The following is a 24,361-nucleotide window of genomic DNA, read 5'->3' as shown; positions in this document are numbered from 1 at the left end:
CGAGCTTACCATTGTATTTGAAAGACAGTACTGACTTTCTAAAAAGGATCTTCGACGTCGGATGGGAGGATGATTTCCTCCTCATGACGTTAGACGTAACAGCATTATACACGAGCATACCCCATGATTTAGGGATGAAAGCTATTGAACATTTTTTGAGAGTGAGACCTATCAGGTTTTTCCAACATAGCAAGATGTTAATTAGCATGATTGGCTGGTGTCTGCAACATAACATGTTCTTCTATAACAATGACATATTTGAGCAAAAATGCGGGACTGCTATGGGAACTTGCTTCGCACAGAGCTACGCAAACCTGTATATGGGTTGGTGGGAAGAACAAGTACTCAATTTTCCCCCTCTCGACCAGTGGAATCAGTACATTGTAATCTGGTTGAGATATATAGACTATATTTTTATCATCTGGAAAGGAGATATGACCAGTGCGGAACAATTCTCACAAGAAGTAAATAAGAACAACTGTAATTTAAGATTTACAAGTAAGATACATACAAGTGAGATAGAGTTCCTTGATGTAAAAGTGATGATAGAACATAACAGGGTAGAAACCACATTATTCAGAAAACCAACTGCAGGCAACAGCATTTTACATGCTTCTAGTCATCACCCACAACCGCTAAAAGAAAGTATTCCATTTGGTGAGATGATGAGAGCTAAAAGGATATGCAGTACTCAGATCAAATTCAAAGAAGTTCAGGCAGATATGGAGATGAGACTACACAATAGAGGATATACAGATAGGACACTTGAAAGAGCTAATAACAAAATAAAATCAAGAGCTAGAGAAGATCTATTATTTTCGCCAAGGGGAAATAAGAACAAGACTAATAGTGGTGCGAATAGTGGTACAATAGTGAGGTTCATTACAACATTTAATGAAGCACATGATCAAGTACGTAATTTATTACAAAAGCACTGGCATGTCGTAAGGAGTGATCCTATAATAGGACAGAGAATGATGAGGAGACCACAAATAACCTATCGGAGAGGTAAATCTTTGAAAGATGTCCTAGTAAAAAGTGATATTAGACAAACGCACAAACAGACTACATGGTTGAACACACAGGATGGCTTTTACAAGTGTACGAAATGCAAAGCATGCAAAAATGGAGAAAATATTAAAAACCTAATCATGAGCAATAGGACGGTACACACCATAAAGGGAAGATACACGTGTAAAAGTGATTATGTGATCTACATTTTGAAATGTACTTGCCCTAAATTGTATGTGGGTAGTACAAAGTTACAGGTGCATAAGAGAGTCCTGCAACACTTGAGAGCTATCACAAATAATGACATCACATATCCAGTAGCCAGACATATTCATGAGATACATGGAGGGAAAATAGAGGCGTTACGCTACAGTGTAATTGATGGCATATCCAGAGATAGTAGAGGAGGAGACCGAGAGAAAAACCTACGTAAATTAGAGTCGAGATACATATTATCACTCAACACAAAGGAACCAAATGGTTTGAATACCAGTGAGGAGCTATACATACATCTATAATAATCAAGAGGAGGTAATTAGTCTCACTCCTATATATCAAATGGCCATGATGGATAGATATAAATATCATTTATTCAAATACAAATCCATTACACCTAGTCCTCATATTACTAAGTTGGGAGTTGAGCCGGATTTGGTCATGATATCATGAAGAAAAATTCAATAAGATAAAAAGTGTAAGATCGAATCAAGGCAACACAATTTAAGGGTCAAGATTAGTCAAAATCAATTTCATTAATTAATGGAGAGTTTACCCTTATGAGTTTCAACACAAATATAGGCTATTTGGAAAGTTAATTGTTTAAAAAATGTTTATGATATACACAGACCGAGTCAATGGGGTACTGTATGAACATATTTATTTAGATATTAGCATTGGTGTTATTCACTTTTATCTCTATCCACATTGTTGCACTTATGTTTGGGTCTTTTCGGTTGCAGCATACACGTTGGCAATGTTGCATTTAAATAAGATTTATTTTTATGTATTTATATGGTGACTGACATAAATCAGATATCTGTAAACTAATGCCAGGATGGTAAATTCAGTTAAAAGGCTAATTGATTGTAATGTAGTTGGGGATCGAGCGTAAAGATCATGTGATATAAATGTAGAAAAACAAAATGGCGAATTAGAAGCTGACGAAGGCGGTAACGCCGAAACGCGTTCTTTTCTTTTGTGCCAATAAACCCTGATGAATTATGATTCCCGCGGAGTGCTGTCCTTCTCTGTATCAAGGGGAACAAGTGTGGATATATATATATATATATATATATATATATATATATTGGCATAATCGACAACATTAACACAGACTGATAGGTTTGCAGGCAGTTTTAAGGAGAATTATTTTAATTGGATGAAAAAATACACAAATATTAAGAAAGTCAAAAATTGATACATTTGCACATTTCTTCCAACTTATGTTGGAAAGGTGTAACGTATTTGTAACTTCCATTAACATATTCTCCGACTTACAATGTCTTTGTTAATGCTTTCTTTGATCAAGAATTTCTATCACCATATCTTATGTACTACAATCTGTTTGGAAGCGCTTCCTAAAACTGAGGGTTTAAAATCTATTTCTTATCACTTCACATCGATTATGCTTTCTAATTCGGAAACTGATATAATAAGTTTGTGTGTAAATTGAGTGATGTGGAGCATACATTTACGAAAGAATATAATGACAAAAAGATGAGAACGAGCAAAAATTGGGAAGAAATGAGAGAGGATGAATTAGAAGAGGAGGCTGAAGAAAAATTCAGATATTCAAGACTGCATCCTAGACTGAGCGTGGAATTTGTTGGTAAGTAATGTGATTTATGAAGTTGATAATGAGTTTCTGATTGAATTCCGAGAGGAATGTATTAGGCTTGTCTCCTACATAACTGGGTGACAATTTGGTATCTTGCTTTGGTCTTTCTGCATGTATACCCTGTGAATGAGATTAGTGAAAATGAGCGATATGGATATTAAAAGATAAAAGCGCAGCTCTGTAAAAGTACTGATAGATGCTCTTGGTGCTTTGATCCCTCCGACTGATGTGGTGCTGAATGACATGAAAATTAGGAAGTTGTCTACTATGGTGAATTGCTTAGCTTCTAACAATTGTGGGGAATTAACCTAAACTAATGAGGAGCTTGTAGCTACATGTGCAATGATTATGTAAAACCACCATGCATTAGTTATTATTCTTGGGAAGGAGAGTACAGTCTGCCTTGTGCTGACTGTTCAAAAATGGTGTACCTTCACCAATGATAACAAGCTTATTAATAACTACATTGGTCATTTAATATTTGATTGGAGTCAAACGTTCTTGAAGAACAGGGGTTATGTGAATCAGTTGGTGTGTGGTTCAGTGAGTTTGGAAGGGATTTGCAGTGTGAATGGTTTGATAGTATTGGTGGGGGTGTTCTTAAGGAACACTTAACCCCATTAATTACTATTTCTTTATGTACAGTTTGTCTAATTATTTTGCTACATTTCTTGGGTAATCTGTTTGAATTGTGTGTGTGTGTGAAGAAGGTATCAGCAACATCTATAAAAAAAGAAGGCTTGATGTCGAATTAGAGGAATGGCAGACATCATGGCTCATGTTAGTGATTAGAAGAAGCCTTTGGAAGAATCAAACCACAAAAAAGCTGAATATGGTGGAAACTGATGTAAAAAGAGATAAGTGGGATTTTGATGACCAATTAGTCAATCAGAGAGGGGACTGACAGAGATGATTCTGATTTTTTTTAAAAACATGTCTGTCTAATGGTATTAACGCTTTTGCACTAAAACGAAAATGCTACTTCACTGTGTAGAGCTGTATTTTCCTGTGCTTGACCAAACTAGGCCTAATCTCCATCCTCAATTCTAACACAGTCACAATGTAAATGTTTTCACTTCTCTGCTCATTGCATATAGCAAAATGTGCATTTCTGTTCTGACATGCTACCCTCAAAGAATTCCAGTCAAAGTTTTCTTCTTTGTAACACAATTCAAGGACCTTCCATGTGAGCCACTGTAGACCTATTCATCATGGGAGACTGTCATTGTTTTGTGTTTAACTAGATTTGGATTGCTATTTCCAATGACATGTTGGATTACATTTTGTATACTTATTTGTCACTTTGATTGCCTTTTGCTGACAACTGAGATTTTCACTGTGTATTTTGTTATATAGGGGCTCCTTTCAGAGGTGAGCCAAGTCTGGTTTGCCCTGACTCCTGGAGAGAAGACCCTTGTTAGTCTGACTCTGACTTAGGAATTAAAATAGTTTACTCTGAGACTTGACTTCAAGTCAGACTCTTTGCTGCATTTGACAGAGCCTTATGCCAATTCCCTATATTGATTTACCATGCATTTTGACTATTATTTTTTCCTTCTGTATTGCACTTTAAATTTATTTAATAAAACCTGATGGTCTAACATTTTCCTAAATGTGCGCCTTCTTGAGTCCTGACTTATTTTAACGCTGTCTATTTTCTGAGGGGTAAATTATCTAATATTCTTGAGAATAACATCACCACTAATCCTGCAAAAAAGCTTTATCTTTGATTATTGAAGATAGTGATTGAGTCAATTGATTCAGCTCCATGAGGTGGCGATTACACTTCTACAGACACGCTTGCTTCACCAGAAAATACATTATGCTACAGGCATCACTGCTGGTCCTGCTGTGAAAGTCAGATAGCTGCCATAAATTATGAACTGCAGTCTGAACGTGTGAATGCCCCTGCTGTACAGCCAGGCAGCTAACTCAAGCTGAGAGTGCTTGGAAGTTGTGGCTAATGGCGGCACACACACTGAGCAATACGTTAGATTGTTTTGCTCTGCACATTGGACCTGACCCCGGTTTATTGCATTGAGTTTGAACAATATTTACAGAAGAAGCCAAAAAAACCTTTGTAAACTGAAAATAAAGCAATACACTGCCAACTTGAGAAGATTCTTGATGCAGAGACCCGGTCTGAGGGTCTTCACCCACTGGCCCAGCGGAAAACTCACCACAACATTAATGCCGGCTCGTAATCAACCAGACGGCAATGTTGTGGTGCCCCCCACACCCTTTTTCCGCTAGCCTTTGTATGGCAGTGTGGCCGCCAGGCAAAGGCTGGCCAAAGGGGGACTCATAATCCCCAGGGCAGCGCTGCCCTGGCGGATTGAGATCGCCCGGCTGTCGACAGGCGGCAACCTGGCGGTGCCGGCGGTCAGACCATGGCTCATCTGCCACGTTCATATTAGGGCGGTCGAACCGCCCTGTCTGCAGCGGTCTGACCACCATCGCGAGTGTGGTGGTCTTGAGACCGCCACACTTGTAATGTGCATCATCATCACTCATAATGAGGGCCTCAGATTTTCAGGGTATCCAGAGAAGGAAAAGGGCCCTTTAACTGAACTGTTCCTTGGGAGGTGGATCCTAAACATTTTACACACTAAAGGGCTGTTGAAACTATTCTCTATTGAAAGCACGCAGAGCCAGGTGCTCCTCCATGGTAAATCATTGCTCAATTTCTAAATAATCAATTAAAGGTGTTATCCATCAATGTTCTCACTGGGTTGTGTGGCTCGACATCAAGGACTTGTCATCAGTAACTTCCTCAGATACACACAGGCCACCCAGTATCAGGAAGAGACTGAATCTGGGACATGTAGACTCAGGGATTGAAGCATTTGTGGTTATGTCTAGCAAAAATGAGGATCATGAAAGATGGAAATTTTTACTACTCCACCAGACAGGAGACTGCTTGGAAGTAGCTGAACGGCTTGGAAAAAACATTGCACACCAAGACGAAAATCTGGAAGTAGACTACTAGATATTAACTTGGCTGTGGACAAGATGGTTCAGTGGAGAATCATGGACTTGATAGTAACACTAGTTTCCACTCGGCTTACATAGCGACTGTGATGAAACGTGGTACTTTGGTTGTAGAACAGAAACTTTCTTTAATCGGTGTGATGTAAATGTTTTATATTCTTTAGAGATGCTCCCTTTAAGGGATGGTCTCAACTCAGGCTGCAGAATACTAAGGAAGATGGGGACATTGGCAGCCATTCCTCACCACTATGGGTTCTCATAAAAGTGCCCAATTGATTGCCATTTTATAGAGCGCTGCAGCTGCTTCACAAAGAAGCATCCTGGCGCTAGCCCACAAGGAAACAAATTCACAAAATCATACTTAGTATTTAACCTTTTCCTGAATAAACACTTTAGAGGCAAGTATGCTGAGCTCAGCAGGAAGCTCATTCCATAACTTGCCAGCAAGTATTGTGAAGGAACGACCTCCTAACCTGGATTTATTAAATATTGGCACACGAAGAAGGCATTATTTAGCAGAACAAAGCGCTCTAGAAGGATGTTATATGCAAAACCTCTCCCTAAGGTAAGCAAGGCCTTTTTCTGAATTACCCAGACTAGGATTAACAAGGCTTTGAACTTGATCTCTCTTTAACAGGGAGCCATTGAAGTTGCTTTAAGCCAGTACACATTGATTGCGTCTTATCAAGGTTAAAAATAGCTCTGGCTGCAGTATTTTGGACCAGTTATAACTTCCTAATCAGGTAGAAGGAGTTTGATTAGTCTAATTTAGAGGTGACCAAGACTAGCACAATAGGCTTCCAAGTCTGGAGTGGTAATAAATTCAGAATCTTTCTCAAAGATTTCCATGCCAAAACAGGTCCCTGTCCCAGCACTAATTTGGGTCTTAAAAGAAATTTATTGATTAAACTTTACTCCCAGAGTCCATACCACCTTGGCTGCATCAGGTGGTTCACAAGGTGTTTGGCCTCCATCATAGAAGGTCAAAAGGGCCGTGCTTCCCAAAAACATAACTAATAATAATAATCTCAGATTTCCCAAAACTGTGCTCCAGGCAGTTTTTTTCCTTTCAGTTTGTCACTTCAGAAAGTCCATCTTGAAGGCTACACATTGTGATACAAATGTGTTTATTTGTTACATCAGTGTACATTGTTGAATCTGAATGAGACCTCTACAAGTAGAGGATAAATACAGTTGATAGGCATGTACTGTATGAAGTAGGTGTATGCTTGAAACAAGTTAAAAAAAATATGAGGTTAATAGATGTTCCCACAATTTATTCTCCCCTGTCCTTTGTTAGGAGTTTTGTCCTGAGGAGACCCATAGGAATTAGCTACTGGGACGAAACATCTGCACTGGAGTGGAGATTGTCCAAGATTAAATTCGGTTTTATTTCTGTATGAGTATTTATACTTGACTGAGTGGTTGAAAACAGACACCCATGTTGTATATATGAATCATTTTTTGTTTCACTATTGCACTTGTGAGCACAGTGCCGTCTGCAAATTATTTATTTTTTGTCCAGCACTTTCTTGGAAGAATAATACATTTGATTTATGATTAAGATTGACATGTACTTCAACCTGATGGGTTACCTCTATTGAGACCCATGGAACCACGTGTACCATAATTGTTGTCCCGATTGCCTTCCTCAACCTCAAGTTATGCATCCTTGGAGTTTTAAGTACTTACATTCCATTAGGTAAGATGCTGACGATTATTTGCCATGCCTCTCAAAATTATTTTTATGATTTGGATGGCAGCGAATTGCTCAAACCTTAGCACCCCATGTACTATACAATTGTGTATATCCTTATTGCTTACTGTACCAAATGGATTAGGACTTAGCTTATCACTGTGAAACTTTTTCAACATAGCTGAAGGGGAATGCTCAGTGGTTTCTGTGCACACTGAGAGGGTCAGTTCCATTTTGGCCCTTGTGATCGGAGATGGATTAAACTCCTCTAATCAAAACCCCAAGCAAGAGTTACTTATCCGACACACCAAAAATATGCAGTAAGCTCATCGACAACGCACTATCCCTATTAATACCCCCTAGTACAGGAATATAGGTGGAGAACACAAACGTTGTTGTTAAGTTACAAGAAAGCGTGCAACACCACCATAGTTCCTACTGCAATAAAGAACTCGACGGGGCTGAGAAACTGCTCCACTGAGAGATACTTCCAAAGGTGGTGCACTGCGAACTGTGTAAGAGACAGAGTACAGAAGGACAAGCATGTATGATAATGTAAATCAACAAAAATAAACTATTTAATATTAGGTGAACAGTCCAAAATATTGATTTTACACAACCGGGTGGGAGGTGTAAATTGTGTCCATAAGTTGTACAGAACAAAAGCTTTTTATCCTTGTAATTGCTGCAATTTCATGGACGTAATACGTTCACGATGAATAGCCAATGGATAGCCAACGCGTTTCGCCCAACATAGGGCTTCTTCAGGGCTGTAACATAATCAAAAACAACATATATGTTCTATACCGTAATCCAGGAAGTATAACTAGATGTGTAAGTACAAAAGTGCCATAGACAAAAAAGGAAGAAATAGGAATAAAAAAATGAATATAAGAGGGAAAAATCCGATAGTGTGCCAACACAACGATAATAGTGGCAGACCCATGCGCAAAATATTCTTTATCATGCACCCGCATATTGTACAGCATGTATCCATAATGAAGAGGAAGGTAGGAGTACGTATAAGATAAAACCAATCCCATCAGTGTCTGTGCATCAACTGATGATAAAAGTAATAAGAGGTAAGATCCCAAAAAGTCAAAAAAGTGACTCAGTATCAGGTTGTGCAAGGGGAACGAACTCCAAAAACACGTACCCTGAATGGTATCCAGTCAGTTATAGTAACGATGAATACAACTATATCAAATACCTAAAAAGCAGATTCCAGAGAAATAAAAAGAGAAAGAGAAAAAAGAAGAACAGACTTTAAGACTAAGTAAGGTCTTGTGGTCCCGGGATGTATAAATAAGGTAAAGGGAGAAACGCTTACCACTAGGAAGTCATTCAAAGAAGTTAGACCCAAGAAACGATCCAAAAGATCGTAAAAAATCACATACGGCCAGCCCGGTGTGAAATAGAAACAGTGTAAATACACCTAAAAAACAAGAAACCAAAGAGTTAAAGAAAGGGGGGGAAAAAACAAGTCAAATATCCCAAAATCGGAGAATAAAGTAATTAATGCCAAAGTGAAGGCACTTACCGTCCTTCCGAAAAGAGCGGTATCAACAAACTCCGAATTGAGTTCAAAACGCGGTCAGAACGACCGCAAAGGAGCACGTGTGGCCAGCCGGGAGAGAGCTAGCCGGCCGCGACGCGTAAACGTCAGTACACCTGGATTCCGGTCCCATGTACATGTCAGTAAATAGAAAAATATATGTCATAGGCAGTATAAAAATGAATACTATCAGTTGAAAAACTTGTGTCAGACATAAAATTCACAATAATACAAGGTGAGACACAATTCTAAAACCATCAGCGTGAAATACAACAAAGGAAGTATTAACCAATATATAAGAGAATACAACCAAATAACAGGGGGAAAGTAAAATTACAAAGAAAACAAACACATTATAGAAAGTAATGAAATTTGTGATCTGTGTTGTGGCCCCGTTCTACCGCTTGTAGGCGACAGATCCAGGCCACGTCTTTCTGGCGCAAAGTCATTTCTCTATTACCTCCTCTTGGATGGGAGGGAACATGTTCAATACCATGGAACCAAATAGTTAAATCATTAGGATGAGCTAGTATCATATGTGTAGCAAGTGGGTATGTGAAGTCATGTTTTTTTATGGCTCGTACATGTTCCTGTATTCTAAGTTTCAAAGGGCTTATGGTACTGCCCACGTAGACCTTGTTGCATGCACAACCCAAAATATAAACAACAAATTTGGTGTTACAATTGATGAACTGATAAATGGTGAATCTTATCATGTTGTGATAGCCAAAGTCCTTGATTTTGTCACGACCAAAAATACAGACATTGCAGGAATGACAAGTATAGAAACCCCTAGATTTCACTGGAAGCCAAGTGGCGGGACTGGGGGAAGCAATGTAGCTGGGACACAGATGGTCTCTAAGAGTTAAGCCTCTACGGTAGGTGATCCTAGGTTTATTAGGTATTGTTTCTTTAAGGCCCGGAACATCAGTTAATAAGAGCCAATGACGTTTAAGAATTTTAAAAATACCTTGACTGTGGGCCGTGTATCGAGTCACAAAGGATAAGGAATCCTTCCTAGTCTTCCTATACCCCTGTGTTTTAATGACCAACGTATCTTTCCTCTGAGTTTTCATGATAGGACGAACAGACTGTGTGAGACTATTGGCATCATAGCCCCTGTTAATAAACCGATGTTGTGTATGCTGGATTTGTGTCCAGAAAATATCATTAGTGCTGCAGTTCCGTCTGACGCGTACCATTTCCCCGTACGGGATGTTAAGGATAACCGAAGCAGGGTGGGCACTGGTAGCATGGAGGAGGCTGTTACATGCAGTGGATTTTCTAAAAAAGTGCACTCTATATACTGTTGTGTTCTATGAAAAATCTGATATCCAAAAAAAAATCGATGGTATTTTTGTGATACTGTAAGCTGAGTTGTACATTAGAAGGGTTATTATTGAAAAAGGCATGGTACTCATTAAGCTGATCTATAGTCCCGTTCCAAATGATAATGATATCGTCAATGTAGCGCCCCCAGAACACAATAGTCAGTCCAGGGAGAGGCCAGTTTACCCCAGGCGTGTATTTTTTCATACCAGCCCATGAATAGGCAGGCATATGATGGGGCAAATTTTGAACCCATCGCCGTCCCCTGTGTCTGTTGATACCACTCATTATCATGCAAAAAATAATTCCTTGACAGAATAATGTCAATCATCTGGAGGAGCATCTGATTATGTGCAAAACAGTCAGCGGTCCTGGTGTTAAGAAACATGGTGACTGCTTGAATCCCAAAGGATTTGCGTATGCAAGTGTACAGACTATGCACATCCATAGTTACAAAAATGAGCTCTTCAGACCAAGTAAAGTCATCAAATTTATTAAGGATATCTTTGCTATCCTGTATATAAGAGGGCAAATTGGTGACAAATTTCTGTAGATAGAAGTCGACCTATTCAGATATTTTTTCTGTTGGAGATTCAATCCCAGAGATAATGGGTCTTCCGGGAGGAAAGTTGCCACCCTTATGAACCTTAGGAAGTATGTAGATGCAAGGGAATTTAGGGTTTGAGACACTTAGGTATTTGAATTCGTCATCAGAAAGTAAGCCTGATTCATGCCAATCCCACAAATTATGGTTGATAAATTCAATTAGACCACCAATAGGGTTATGTGTAAGATGTTTATAACAGGTAGTGTCAGGTAGTTGTCTATTAATTTCCTCCATGTAGTCCCTATGATTCATAACTACCACGTTACCCCCCTTGTCGGCCTCACGTATAACAATGGATTGATCATTTTTGAGGCTCCGAAGAGCTGCCCTTTCTGTGGTTGACAGATTATCCACACAATGCCAGTTATGTATACGAGTATTAAGTGTGTTATATAAATCTGAAGAGACTCTTTTGGCAAATAACTCAATGTTACTATGAGTGTTGACCGGTGTGAATTTGGATTGTGGTTTAAATCTAGTCATTCTTTCAGTTCTTTCAAAGATCCCCAAGTCAGCCTGAATATCTTCTATCGTCCTACTGTCATCTTCTAGAGACATGAGTAACTGAACATCATGAAGATCAGAGACCAACTGGATCGAAGAATCATTGTCAGGGATAGAGGTCGCTACATTATCAGTCTCTGGTCGGAATTCACCTCTGTCTCCATCTGGCATAGAGGAAAAGTAGTTTCTAAGTTTAAGGAGACGTGTGAATTTAAACAGATCAACAAAGACCTCAATGGAGTCATTGGTCAGAGTAGGGCAAAAACCTAAGCCCTTGCTCAAAAGCTTACACTCAGTAGTGTTCAAAGTTCGATCAGATAGATTGATGATAGTCAGATCGCCCTCAGTAGTGTCCACAATGGGTGCGGTGGATGTTAGTCTTTTTTGGACCTGGTTCTGACCCCCAGATTGACAGTGTCTTTTTTTCCATCGTTTCCCACCCCTTCTGGTCTTGTGTCTTTGCGAGTCATTTTGGTGCCTTGACGTAGCCGTTCCATTTCTACTAAAAAATTACTCTTAGACATGCTCTGAGGGATTGGTGTGGCTGATCCACTTGCTATAGACGTACAGCTGTCAATTGTGGAGATAGAACCCCCACTGGACAAGTCTGTATCATTGATGTCACGTCCCCTGGTTGTTGAGGGCTCAGAAAGTTTCACATTATCATATTTGCGAGCAAAAGTGTATATTCTACCCAACTTGTAATCTAAATCGTCACGTTTAATTTTCCGTTGTTTTTTTATCCCTTAGGTACATCTGGTAATCGTCAATAATATTTTCAAGAATTTTCATAATTCTTTTTCACCAGGTCTTTTTGGGTGATGTCATCGATCTCTTTTTCTAATGTCTCAATGTCACTCTGAAGCTTGGCAACTTTCTTATCAGTATGCTGAATTAGTATACGCATCATGTTAAAGGATGCATTCTGTAGATTTGCCTCCCATTCCTTTCGGGAGTCTTCATCCAAATCCTCATATGTAGGAAAAATCAAAATTCTGAGACCTCTTGGTATTTAATGATTGTCCAAATATTTTTGTAATGTGATCCCGTCCCACCATCTAGCCAATTCTTGTTTTTTAAGCCTCTCCAACTTCTGAAATTTGGCTTTAAGACTGTGGCGGTGATTCTAACCGCGGCGGTCGCCGGTCGCCGCCCGCTATGCGGTTACCGCCAAATGACCGCACCGCGGTCACAAGACCGCGGCGGCCATTCTGGCTTTCCCGCTGTGCTGGCGGGCGACCGCCAAAAGGCCGCCCGCCAGCACAGCGGGAAAGACCCAGCAACGATGAAGCCGGCTCCGAATGGAGCCAGCAGAGTTGCTGGAGTGCGACGGGTGCAGTAGCACCCGTCGCGAATTTCAGTGTCTGCTAGGCAGACACTGAAATTCTTTTTGGGGCCCCTGCAGTGCCCATGCCATTGGCATGGGCACTGCAGGGGCCCCGCGGCACCCCCTACCGCCATCCTGTTCCTGGCGGGAGACCCGCCAGGAACAGGATGGCGGTAGGGGGTGTCAGAATCCCCATGGCGGCGGAGCGTGCTCGGCCGCCATGGAGGATTCTCAAGGGCAGCGGGAAGTCGGCGGTACACCGCCGACTTTCCGTTTCTGGCCGCGGCTGAACCGCTGCGGTCAGAATGCCCAGCGGTGCACCGCCAGCCTGTTGGCGGTGCTACCGCGGTCATTCGCCCTGGTGGTGTTTCCCGCCAGGGTTAGAATGACCACCTGTGTGTCTTAAGTGTTGGTACATTAGAAAAACTAGTGTCGGGTGTTGAACTAAACAGGTCCCTGGCTAGTTCCTCATGTTTATCTTTGAAACGTGACATGATATTAGGAGTGGGGAGTGCGTAGAAGCCTTGAGGTACTAAACCGACACACCAAAAATATGCAGAAAGCTCATCGACAACGCACTATCCCTATTAATACCCCCTAGTACAGGAACATAGGTGGAGAACACAAACGCTATTGTTAAGTTACAAGAAAGCGTGCAACAACACCATAGTTCCTACTGCAATAAAGAACTCGACGGGGCTGAGAAACAGATCCACTGAGAGATACTTCCAAAGGTGGTGCACTGCGAACTGTGTAAGAGACAGTGTACAGAAGGACAAGCCAGTATGATAACGTAAATCAACAAAAATAAACTATTTAATATTAGGTGAACAGTCCAAAATATTGATTTTACACAACCGGGTGGGAGGTGTAAATTGTGTCCATAAGTTGTACAGAACAAAAGCTTTTTATCCTTGTAATTGCTGCAATTTCATGGACAAGTAATACGTTCACAATTAATAGCCAATGGATAGCCAACGCGTTTCGCCCAACATAGGGCTTCTTCAGGGCTGTAACATAATCAAAAACAACATATATGTTCTATACCGTAATCCAGGAAGTATAACTAGATGTGTAAGTACAAAAGTGCCATGGACAAAAAAAGGAAGAAATAGGAATAAAAAAATGAATAAAAGAGGGAAAAATCCGATTGTGTGCCAACACAACGATAATAGTGGCAGACCCATGCGCAAAATATTCTCTATCATGCACCCGCATATTGTACAGCGTATATCCATAATGAAGAGGAAGGTAGGAGTACGTATAAGATAACCCTTATAATGTACAACTCAGCTTACAGTATCACAAAAATACCATAGATTTTTTGGATATCAGATTTTTCATAGAACACAACAGTATACAGAGTGCACTTTTTAGAAAATCCACTGCATGTAACAGCTGCCTCCATGCTACCAGTGCCCACCCTGCTTTGGTTATCTTTAACATCCCGTACGGGGAAATGGTACGCGTCAGACGGAACTGCAGCACTAATGATATTTTCTGGACACAAATCCAGCATACACAACATCGGTTTATTAACAGGGGCTATGATGCCAATAGTCTCACACAGTCTGTTCGTCCTATCATGAAAACTCCGAGGAAAGATACGTTGGTCATTAAAACACAGGGGTGTTAGAAGACTAGGAAGGATTCCTTATCTTTGTGACTCGATACACGGCCCACAGTCAAGGTATTTTTAAAATTCTTAAACGTCATTGGCCCTTATTAACTGATGTCCCGGGCCTTAAAGAAACAATACCTAATAAACCTAGGATCACCTACCGTAGAGGCTTAACTCTTAGAGACCATCTGGGTCCCAGCTACATTGCTTCCCCCAGTCCCGCCACTTGGCTTCCAGTGAAACCTAGGGGTTTCTATACTTGTCATTCCTGCAATGTCTGTATTTTTGGTCGTGACAAAATCAAGGACTTTGGCTATCACAACATGAGAAGATTCACCATTTATCAGTTCATCAATTGTAACACCAAATTTGTTGTTTATATTTTGGGTTGTGCATGCAACAAGGTCTACGTGGGCAGTACCATACGCCCTTTGAAACTTAGAATACAGGAACATGTACGAGCCATAAAAAAACATGACTTCACATACCCACTTGCTACACATATGATACTAGCTCATCCTAATGATTTAACTATTTGGTTCCATGGTATTGAACATGTTCCCTCCCATCCAAGAGGAGGTAATAGAGAAATGACTTTGCGCCAGAAAGAGGCCGCCTGGATCTGTCGCCTACAAGCGGTAGAACTGGGCCACAACACAGATCACGAATTTCATTACTTTCTATAATGTGTTTGTTTTCTTTGTAATTTTACTTTCCCCCTGTTATATGGTTGTATTCTCTTATATATTGGTTAATACTTCCTTTGTTGTATTTCACGCTGATGGTTTTAGAATTGTGTCTCACCTTGTATTATTGTGAATTTTATGTCTGACACAAGTTTTTCAACTGATTGTATTCATTTTTATACTGCCTATGACATATATTTTTCTATTTACTGACATGTACATGCTCTTCGTTCGGCTAAATGTACCCATCGTATACACATTATTATTTTCAGGTTCCTTCTGTCGTCACATTCCCCAACCGCTCCCACGCTTTTTTCTCTTTTCACTACTCTCTTCTCTATCATTATTTTTATTATTTTACTCTCTTTCCCACTGTCATTTTTCATTTTCACTCTTAACTTTCGTGGCGCATTGCAGTCCTCTCTTGGTAACCAGTCAGTTATTTTGTGTCACCATATTTTTGTTTGCATTATCTATATAAAATAATTCTCTTCGTTATTCTCCATAATAACAATAATAAAAATAATTTGCTTTCCTCCCCGCCTTTTCCTAGCCCCTTGTCCGCTCTATTCCCCATTCCTAGGTTCCAATATCTATTTCTATATGGCATTTGCTTTCACCCTATTTGCCCGTTTTCCATTTCCTTTGATTTTTTCACCCAATTTCCGTCGTTATCTGCCCCAATATGGCGGCGCGTTTGGTCCTATTTCTATTTTCACTTTAGAGATGGGCACTTCCATTTCCGGGTTCCGGGCACATTTATTGTGCATACCGGGACCGGAATCCAGGTGTACTGACGTTTACGCGTCACGGCCGGCTAGCTCTCTCCCGGCTGGCCACACGTGCTCCTTTGCGGTCGTTCTGACCGCGTTTTGAACTCAATTCGGAGTTTGTTGATACCGCTCTTTTCGGAAGGACGGTAAGTGCCTTGACTTTGGCATTAATTACTTTATTCTCTGATTTTGGGATATTTGACTTGTTTCTTCCCCCTCCTTTCTTTAACTCTTTGGTTTCTCGTTTTTTAGGTGTATTTACACTGTTTCTATTTCACACCGGGCTGGCCATATGTGATTTTTTACGATCTTTTGGATCGTTTCTTGGGTCTAACTTCTTTGAATGACTTCCTAGTGGTAAGCGTTTCTCCCTTTACCTTATTTATACGTCCCGGGACCACAAGACCTTACTTTGTCTTAAAGTCTGTTCTTCTTTTTTCTCTTTTTATTTCTCTGGAATCTGCTTTTTAGGTATTTGATATACTTGTATTCATCGTTACTATAACTGACTGGATACCGTTCAGGGTACGTGTTTTTGGAGTTCGTTCCCCTTGCACAACCTGATACTGAGTCACTTTTTTGACTTTTTGGGATCTTACCTCTTATTACTTTTATCATCAGTTGATGCACAGACACTGATGGGATTGGTCTTATCTTATACGTACTCCTACCTTCCTCTTCATTATGGATACACGCTGTACAATATGCGGGTGCATGATAAAGAATATTTTGCGCATGGGTCTGCCACTATTATCGTTGTGTTGGCACACTATCGGATTTTTCCCTCTTATATTCATTTTTTTATTCCTATTTCTTCCTTTTTTGTCTATGGCACTTTTGTACTTACACATCTAGTTATACTTCCTGGATTACGGTATAGAACATATATGTTGTTTTTGATTATGTCACAGCCCTGAAGAAGCCCTATGTTGGGCGAAACGTGTTGGCTAGTCATCGTGAACGTATTACTTGTCCATGAAATTGCAGCAATTACAAGGATAAAAAGCTTTTGTTCTATACAACTTATGGACACAATTTACACCTCCCACCCGGTTGTGTAAAATCAATATTTTGGACTGTTCACCTAATACTAAATAGTTTATTTTTGTTGATTTACATTATCATACTGGCTTGTCCTTCTGTACACTGTCTCTTACACAGTTCGCAGTGCACCACCTTTGGAAGTATCTCCAAGCAAGAGTTAGCACGGTTGGAGTGATCTCTGACAAATGGATGCAGGAGCGAGGCACTCATCAAGGCTGCCCACTATTGCTAATACTATTTGCTTTGGTGATGACACCATGGCCAAGATTATGACAGCATAGAATGGCCTGGGATTAGCGACATGATACATATTGTCCTTGCATGACAGCAAAACTTTGGTATACTTAATAAACTCCACTCTCTCTGAGCCATTCTTATTGAACCAACTGGATAGATACCTAGCGCTATAGCAACTTCGTACTAACTAGCTGAAATCAAGAATATTCCCATGGGGGATTTTGGCATAAATTGGCATTTTTATTCATTTAGATCTGGTTGATGTTTTAGACCAGTGGTACCCAACCTGTGTGGTGGGAGCCCCTGGGGGTCCACAAAGCCTACTCAGGGGGTCCGCGACAGATTAGAAAATAAAATTTTATCAACAGATTAGGTCCCCAGCTTTCAGTAATAACTCACTGGGGGGCCATCGGATTTCAATAATGATTCAGTGGGGGTCCCAGGGTTACAGTAATGATAAAATGGGGTCCACACAGGTCAAAAGGTTGGGAACCACTGTTTTAGACAAAAATATCCCTTATCCGTGATTACCACTGTTGCGTCAGCAGAAATAATGGTGCACCCTAGATGTCCTTATGTCTTTCAGGGAATGTTGTATCTACTAATGAGACATTTTTCGGTGACTGGATAGCCTGATATCCTCACAGATATAGGCTGAAACCCATCCTGCCATTAAACTCACCACCACGATGCTACCATATGAAATATGCTAGTTATTTACATTGCTGAGTGTGTAAAGGACTCCATGATTTACAAGAGGTGAAGTGTAGACCTCAACAATGATAATAAAGAGCATACTATACTCTTTGCATCTGCATATATGATTTATGCCACAGCATCTTTTTCCTGTGTATTTGTTTTAACAAAAGGTATCTACACAAATCTACGATGCAATAGGTTAAATGTATGCAATACCACACTGACAAGCCCTCATGACTATAAGGAGTGTTTCCATAAGTATGGGAACTGTAACATGCTACAGTGGTAATTACCTGTAATTTGAACTTTGCATTGCAGCAATAAATGTGTGAATGTTTGGTTGCAAGTACACTTGCTCTAACTAACATGATCATTGGGCCACATTTATTTTCACTGCCATTACACAATTATTTGCATGCCAAGGAAGTGAAAATAAATGTGGCCCAGTAAAGTTTTTTTTAAGTAACTGTACTGAAAAGGGCACATTCACATTTATTACTACACTGTAATTGTCAAATTTGAGCTTGTCACCAACATACAACACAACTGAGCTTGGCAAATGTTTTTTACTGGATCACAGACTGCCTGCAAAAATTACTTTAGGCAGGGAACTAACTGTCCTAAAAGTTACAAGCTGTCTTCAGTGTGAAAATGTTCTTACTGCACAAACTTAACCCCAAACACACTGGTTTTACCCACTGAATCCCAAGACACCTGCATTCAGTGTGCAACACAAAGTACCTTATTATTCTGCAGCTTGCACTGTATCACCTTATGTTCCAACACTGTGCTGAGGAGAGGAAGCTGCTTGAGCCACCCAACTCCCTTTATCTTTTTGCTGCTGTAAGGTCAATGCCTTTCATTCTCATACATCACACACATTAACTTGGAGACAAAAATAAGTGTACTTAGGAAACAATACAGACTTTACAAATATGGCATGGATTTAAAATAGGCTGCAATGTATTTATGAAATATTACGCTTCACCAGAATAGGGGGAAGACTTCTGACTGGAATGCACCCAACACCATGCCTGATGCCTACCAAGACTTTGGCCTGAGGAGTTTTAGTGCCTCGTGGTTCCACCTTACATCTTGGCTTGGATTGAGATTATTCCACATCTCTCCCCAGGCTCCCTTCTTGTCCGCTGCCTGTTCCCAATGCATTTAATCGGTTACCTGAAAGCTAGAAAGGGGACCCTGACCTCCAACTTCTAAGCTTTAACCTTCTAATGATCCTGCCTTACTCCTGCCGCTCCATACCATATAGCGGGTGCAACCAGGTTACACACTGGTACTCCCACAGCCGAGCAGCCATAAAGGTGGACACCTCTCCACCTACTCCTCCTAAAATTACGCTGTAACAATAGCCCTTTATTGGGGCTATCAAACCATTTATACAGCCTTTTTTTTTTTAGCGACCTTGACTACTCCCTCCCGAGTCACCTTTTCCCATCCAAGGGTGAATAATTAAGGCACCTTTTCTGTGTTACCCAACTAACATGCCCAAGGCTCACCCATGCTAAATGCCTTCAACCACCAGTGGGTGCCATTACTGTACACTTCTTACATAAGATCTTTCCTGGAAAACTTCTATTGCTCTCCTTTGTGGCATCTTTTTTAAATCAGGGCCATATATAATTTGAAATAACTCAATCTTCAAAATTCAACTTTTTTGATGGTGCAATTAGGCAATCCAGCAGCTGCTTAATGAATTCCTGCCTAAACGTTTCTCATCAAAACCACAATATACCAGGCACCTCTTTAATTTTTTTCTGAATTGGTGCAACTTCAATGCATCCCTATTTTCATGAACCAAGATCCCTCGGTGGCCTTGCTGGCAGATATTAATTCAAGACTGTCACCACCAAATAGTTTTATCTTTGTTTCTGATCAAAGTGACCAGGGTACCCTTTAAACTTTTGTCTGTGTTTTACATTGGAATATGGAAGTAAATTCTGTCCTCCTCTATACGGCATTGAACCTCTTGAACTACACTCACTGCCAAATTGAATTGCCCTATAAAAGCACATCATGAATGCATATTTCAATAGGGCCTCAAATAAATCAGGGCCACATGTCCCAGGGTCACCATAATTTGAACCAACATTTCCACTGGAAATCCTGCCCCATGCAGTTTCCTCATCTTAATTCCAATCGGCAACTATCATATCTCTCTTAATGGTGTGAACAGTGGTAACGCGTACACCTTCAATTGCACACAAAACCTCTACTTTCCATTCTCCAATATCCACAACATAAACTCTACGGTTGAGCTGCTAGTCAATGTGCCACATTTTATACACTGTTGTGAGCTGCTTCCTGACACCCTCAATGTCCTTCTCATACTTACGTAGTGCCCTTTGTAATATTTACCTCACCATTAGCTTAATCAACTCAGGAACCAATACTTCACATACTGTGCTGAATGTGTAATTTCTCTCTCTGTCTTGGAAGCCAATCTTTTAATGCCTTCCATTTAAACAGTGAAAGAAAAGTCACTATGCTGGGCACCACTTGCTGCCCAAGATGGTTCCAAAGTCACACGCTCAGCTGTGTCATTGCAAAGCATCATCAAATGTTGTAACCACACCCACTAAACTTCTCCATGAAATTATCCCAGACCTATAGGTCATCTTTAACGTCTCTCCTGAGTTTTGCAAAATGATGGCTCTACTTTAGTGTTTTGCTTCACTAATGACAGGGCTGAAACACTCGTGCACTGACAAAAATCTCTGGAATGCGCTTCTTAGTCCAAAGAAGACACTTATTATTTCACTATCCAATGTTCCTAAAAGGAGATTAGCATGCTGAAAGCACACGTTCAAAAATGGTCACAGCAATGAAATTAAAGAATGTACAAATGATTCTCCACTGCAATATACACAGCAAATTTATGTATCTATATTAAAATGCAAAGCAAATAATGAATTAAAAAATATGCATCACCATGAGAAAAAGGCATCACTGCTTCATCTCCCTCCTATTCAGCATGAGATCACCAGATCCCAGAATGGAATGAGGAGAGAGAGATCAATTCTATGTCAGGACCGGAGGCGAGGATTATGCATCATCTTTCTTCACTTTTTAATAACAGCAGGTTCAAAGTTCAACAATAAACGAACTACAACCCCCATGGGACCACATCCCCATGGTAACCACTGTCCAATCACACTGCTATCCGACGGTCCGTATAAATATCCCAACACGATGACGTCCGTCCTCTTTCTTCACTGCTCACTTATCAGATAAGTGTCATCCCTTTTCTGTCTCCGAGTTGGAAGAGTTCTGAAATTCTACATTATTGAATATAGCCTTGTTCTACGATTTGTTGACTTTGTGTGGCTGCTTAGCAACCGAGACGCGCGGTAGGCATTTCTTTGCCCGAACGCGGCATTCTTTTTTAATCTGTGTCGGGTCCACCAGAGGGCGCTCTTTCGTGCGCTCTGGTTTTCCTGAGCGTTCCTTAAGCGTTTTGAGCAGCGTAAGCACTCAAACGACTCAGAGGCAACGCGTTAGGGTTTTAAGTGAGTTTCCCTGCTCACTTTCAACCCTCCAACCCCCGCATTACACCATTTGGCGGTTGACTACCTTTTGCCATTGAAACGTGACGATCGCAGATCGCGCATAGAGCCCTTGCTGCCTCGGGGGCCATTTTACCTGACAGGAGTGTTGGGGGGGGGGTCTTCCCTGTGGATATTTTTGTATGGAGTTTCCTGTCATTTCTTTCTCCTCTGTGTCCCTCAATGCAGTCCTCACAGGACCATGATAATTACCCCACCCTGTCCCCGGGGGAGGGCTCCTCTCAGCGGACTCTGCCCCCTGAGGTGGACCTCCTCCTTACACCGGCCATCAGCAGGGCCTTGGGCCCCTTAAGGGATAGTGTGGCCAGATTGTCTGAACATGTCTTCAAGGGGACAGGCACGTTTGGGGGGATGGGGGCTGACCTTAAGGGAACGCAGCCCCCAAGAAATTTCGCAAGCGTGACGCGGGGCACCTGGAAGGATTTGGTATTCTTACTGAAGCCTTCCGTAAGAGTGCGCGCACACTGAAGCGTCCACCCTTCCGGGAGGGTTCTGAACCCAGAGAGACCGGTGAAGTGGTTCACCTTATACCGGACCCTGACCAGTGGTCCCCAAGCGGGTCGAGGGGGACACAGAGGGGGGGATACCTCCTCAGAGGAGGACCAGAATTCGGGGCATCCTTGGCCTCCAACTTCTAGTTTGTCAGACCTGCAAGGAGCTGACGACTCCGAGTCGGAGATGTTTCAGCCAGAGGATATATATCATCCTAGATCCTCAGAATGGCACCCGGATAAGAAAGTCGCAGACTATATTGCCAGCAAAATAAGACAACCTCTCGAAAAGGAGGTAAGGGCCAGGTTGCGGGCGGAATGCCCTCGCCCTACGCTACCAGATAAGGTAGCGGCAACCCCTGAAATAGACCCCGAAATGTGCACTTTCTTTTGGAAATACTTTAAGGGTCCCAAGAAGGGCATAGACCGTTCCTGGAGGGGGTGGCAGAACAAGTTATTGGATGTCCTGAGACCCCTAACGCAGATAATTCAACTCTCTGAGCAAGCGAAGCGTAATAACACTCCCATGCCCACGGATATCGTGGCGGGGTAGGCCCAGAGGGTGGTCTGCCTGTTGGGGAATGCCAACTGTGCACTTTTGGCGGAGAGGAGAAGGTCCCTTCTCATAAAAATTGACCCCAAGTTAGGAGAACTCTCCAACTCAGAGGCTGAGGCTGTTGCCCAAGGGAACTTGTTTGGTGACCCCTTTGTAAAGGAGTTGAGCAAGTTTGTAGCTACCTTTTAAGCGCTCGATAAGGCGCAAAGCTCTATTAAGAAGATCTTCCTGGGGAAGGTTTTTGGCGGGCCGGAAGAGGCAGGGGTCGCTCCTCCAGCCGAGCGTTCCAGCAAGGCCCCAGATCCTACCCCTCAAGGAACAACGGATGGAGAGACTGCCGACAGGGCTCCTTCTTCCCCAATTGGGGTAGGGGGAAGAACAGAAGGGGTGCCCGGGGTGGAGCCAACGCCCCCGTAGGTGCCAACAGTGAGTGCTACCCTTTTTGCGCACAAGTGGGCCCAACTAACATCAGACGCCTGGGTGTTGCAGACGGTGTCGGGTTTCCACATAGAGTTCTGGGGGACACCGGTTCAGGATTTCCCTCTGCGTCCCTTAGTCTTTTCGGAGTCAGACTCAGCATTGATAGACACGGAGGTCCAGGGGCTTCTGCAAAAAGAAGCAATTTCCCTATCAACCATTCATCCCAGAGGTTTCGTGAGCAATCTCTTTCACGTAGAGAAGAAAGACAAGGGCTTCCGACCAGTCATCAATCTCAGAGCCTTCAACGACTGGGTCGTTTATCGACACTTCAAAATGGAGGGCATCCACATGCTCGGGGATCTCCTGTTGCACGGGGATTGGATGATTTGTTTGGACCTCAAGGACACCTACCTTACGGTCCCAATCTTTCCCCCTCACCGTCGGTTCCTTCAGTTCATTTGGAAGGATCAGGTGTTCGAATTTATGTCCCTGCCGTTCGGTCTGTCGTCAGCACCGTGGTGCTTCACGAAGCTGCTCAAACCAGTAGTGGAGTACCTACGGTCTCGAGGGATCCGCCTGATCATTTACCTCGACGACATCCTTCTGATGGACCAGTTGCGCACTAATATCCAATGCGAACACAACTATTCAGCTCCTCCAGGACTTGGGGTTCGTGGTAAACTCACAGAAATCAGACCTGCTTCCCTCGCAGTCCATGACCTTACTGGGGTTCCTCATCGATTCCCGGGCGGCCTCCCTCATTCTCCCGGGCTCGAAAATTACGAAGATCAAGAAGGAGTTGTCCAAGGTCTTGAGGCGGGACAGAATCTCGCTACAGCAGTTGGCCAGAGTGGTGGGACACCTCTCATCCTCGATTCAGGCCATCTTTCCAGAACCGCTCCACTACAGGGCCCTCCAGCGTCTCAAAGCTCATCACCTGCGACGCAGCCTCTCTTACTCTGAGCTGGTAGCTCTGCCCCAAGAGGCGCGGACAGAGATCCAGTGGTGGCTGGATCATATGGAGGCGTGGAACGGCAGGGCGATCTTCGGAGCCTCGCCGGATCTTGTGAGAGAGTCAGACGCCAGCTGTTACGGCTGGGGGGGCTCGTTGTGGGGATGTCTCTTTCGGGGGACACTGGACCCACCGGGAACTCAGCCTCCACATCAACTGTCTGGAACTCCTATCGGGTTCTTTCGTGATCAGATCTCTGACGCGGGACAGGATCTCTTGTTGCATTCTCCTGAGAATGGACAACATTTTGGCGGTTCAGTACATAAACCGTTTGGGGGGTACCCGCTCGAAGGCTCTGGCGGAGTTGTCAAAGGATTTCTGGCACTTCTGCCTCCAACGTCAAATCTTGGTGACGGCGGAATACCTCCAGGTATCCCAGAA

General features: G+C 42.1%; 1 long non-coding RNA gene across 3 annotated transcripts in view; it reads right to left on the bottom strand.

The window, feature by feature from the left end:
• Positions 1-24,361, bottom strand: part of LOC138285826 (uncharacterized) — a 39,393-nt gene that overhangs the window by 6,728 nt on the left and 8,304 nt on the right. The window contains exons 2-5 of one of the 3 annotated variants that reach the window (XR_011201648.1): positions 9,076-9,206; positions 8,866-8,970; positions 8,692-8,745; positions 1,817-8,305 (exon numbers count right to left, since the gene is read on the bottom strand). This is a non-coding gene — a long non-coding RNA (uncharacterized lncRNA). Of the gene's footprint in view, positions 1-1,816; positions 8,306-8,691; positions 8,746-8,865; positions 8,971-9,075; positions 9,207-24,361 lie in introns of those variants that run through there. The other 2 variants (XR_011201649.1, XR_011201647.1) reach the window with 2 other exon arrangements.

The sequence above is a fragment of the Pleurodeles waltl genome, chromosome 3_1 (genome assembly GCF_031143425.1).
Source record: "Pleurodeles waltl isolate 20211129_DDA chromosome 3_1, aPleWal1.hap1.20221129, whole genome shotgun sequence".
Classification (NCBI taxonomy): domain Eukaryota; kingdom Metazoa; phylum Chordata; class Amphibia; order Caudata; family Salamandridae; genus Pleurodeles; species Pleurodeles waltl.
This window is presented reverse-complemented; position numbering and strand designations above follow the sequence as displayed.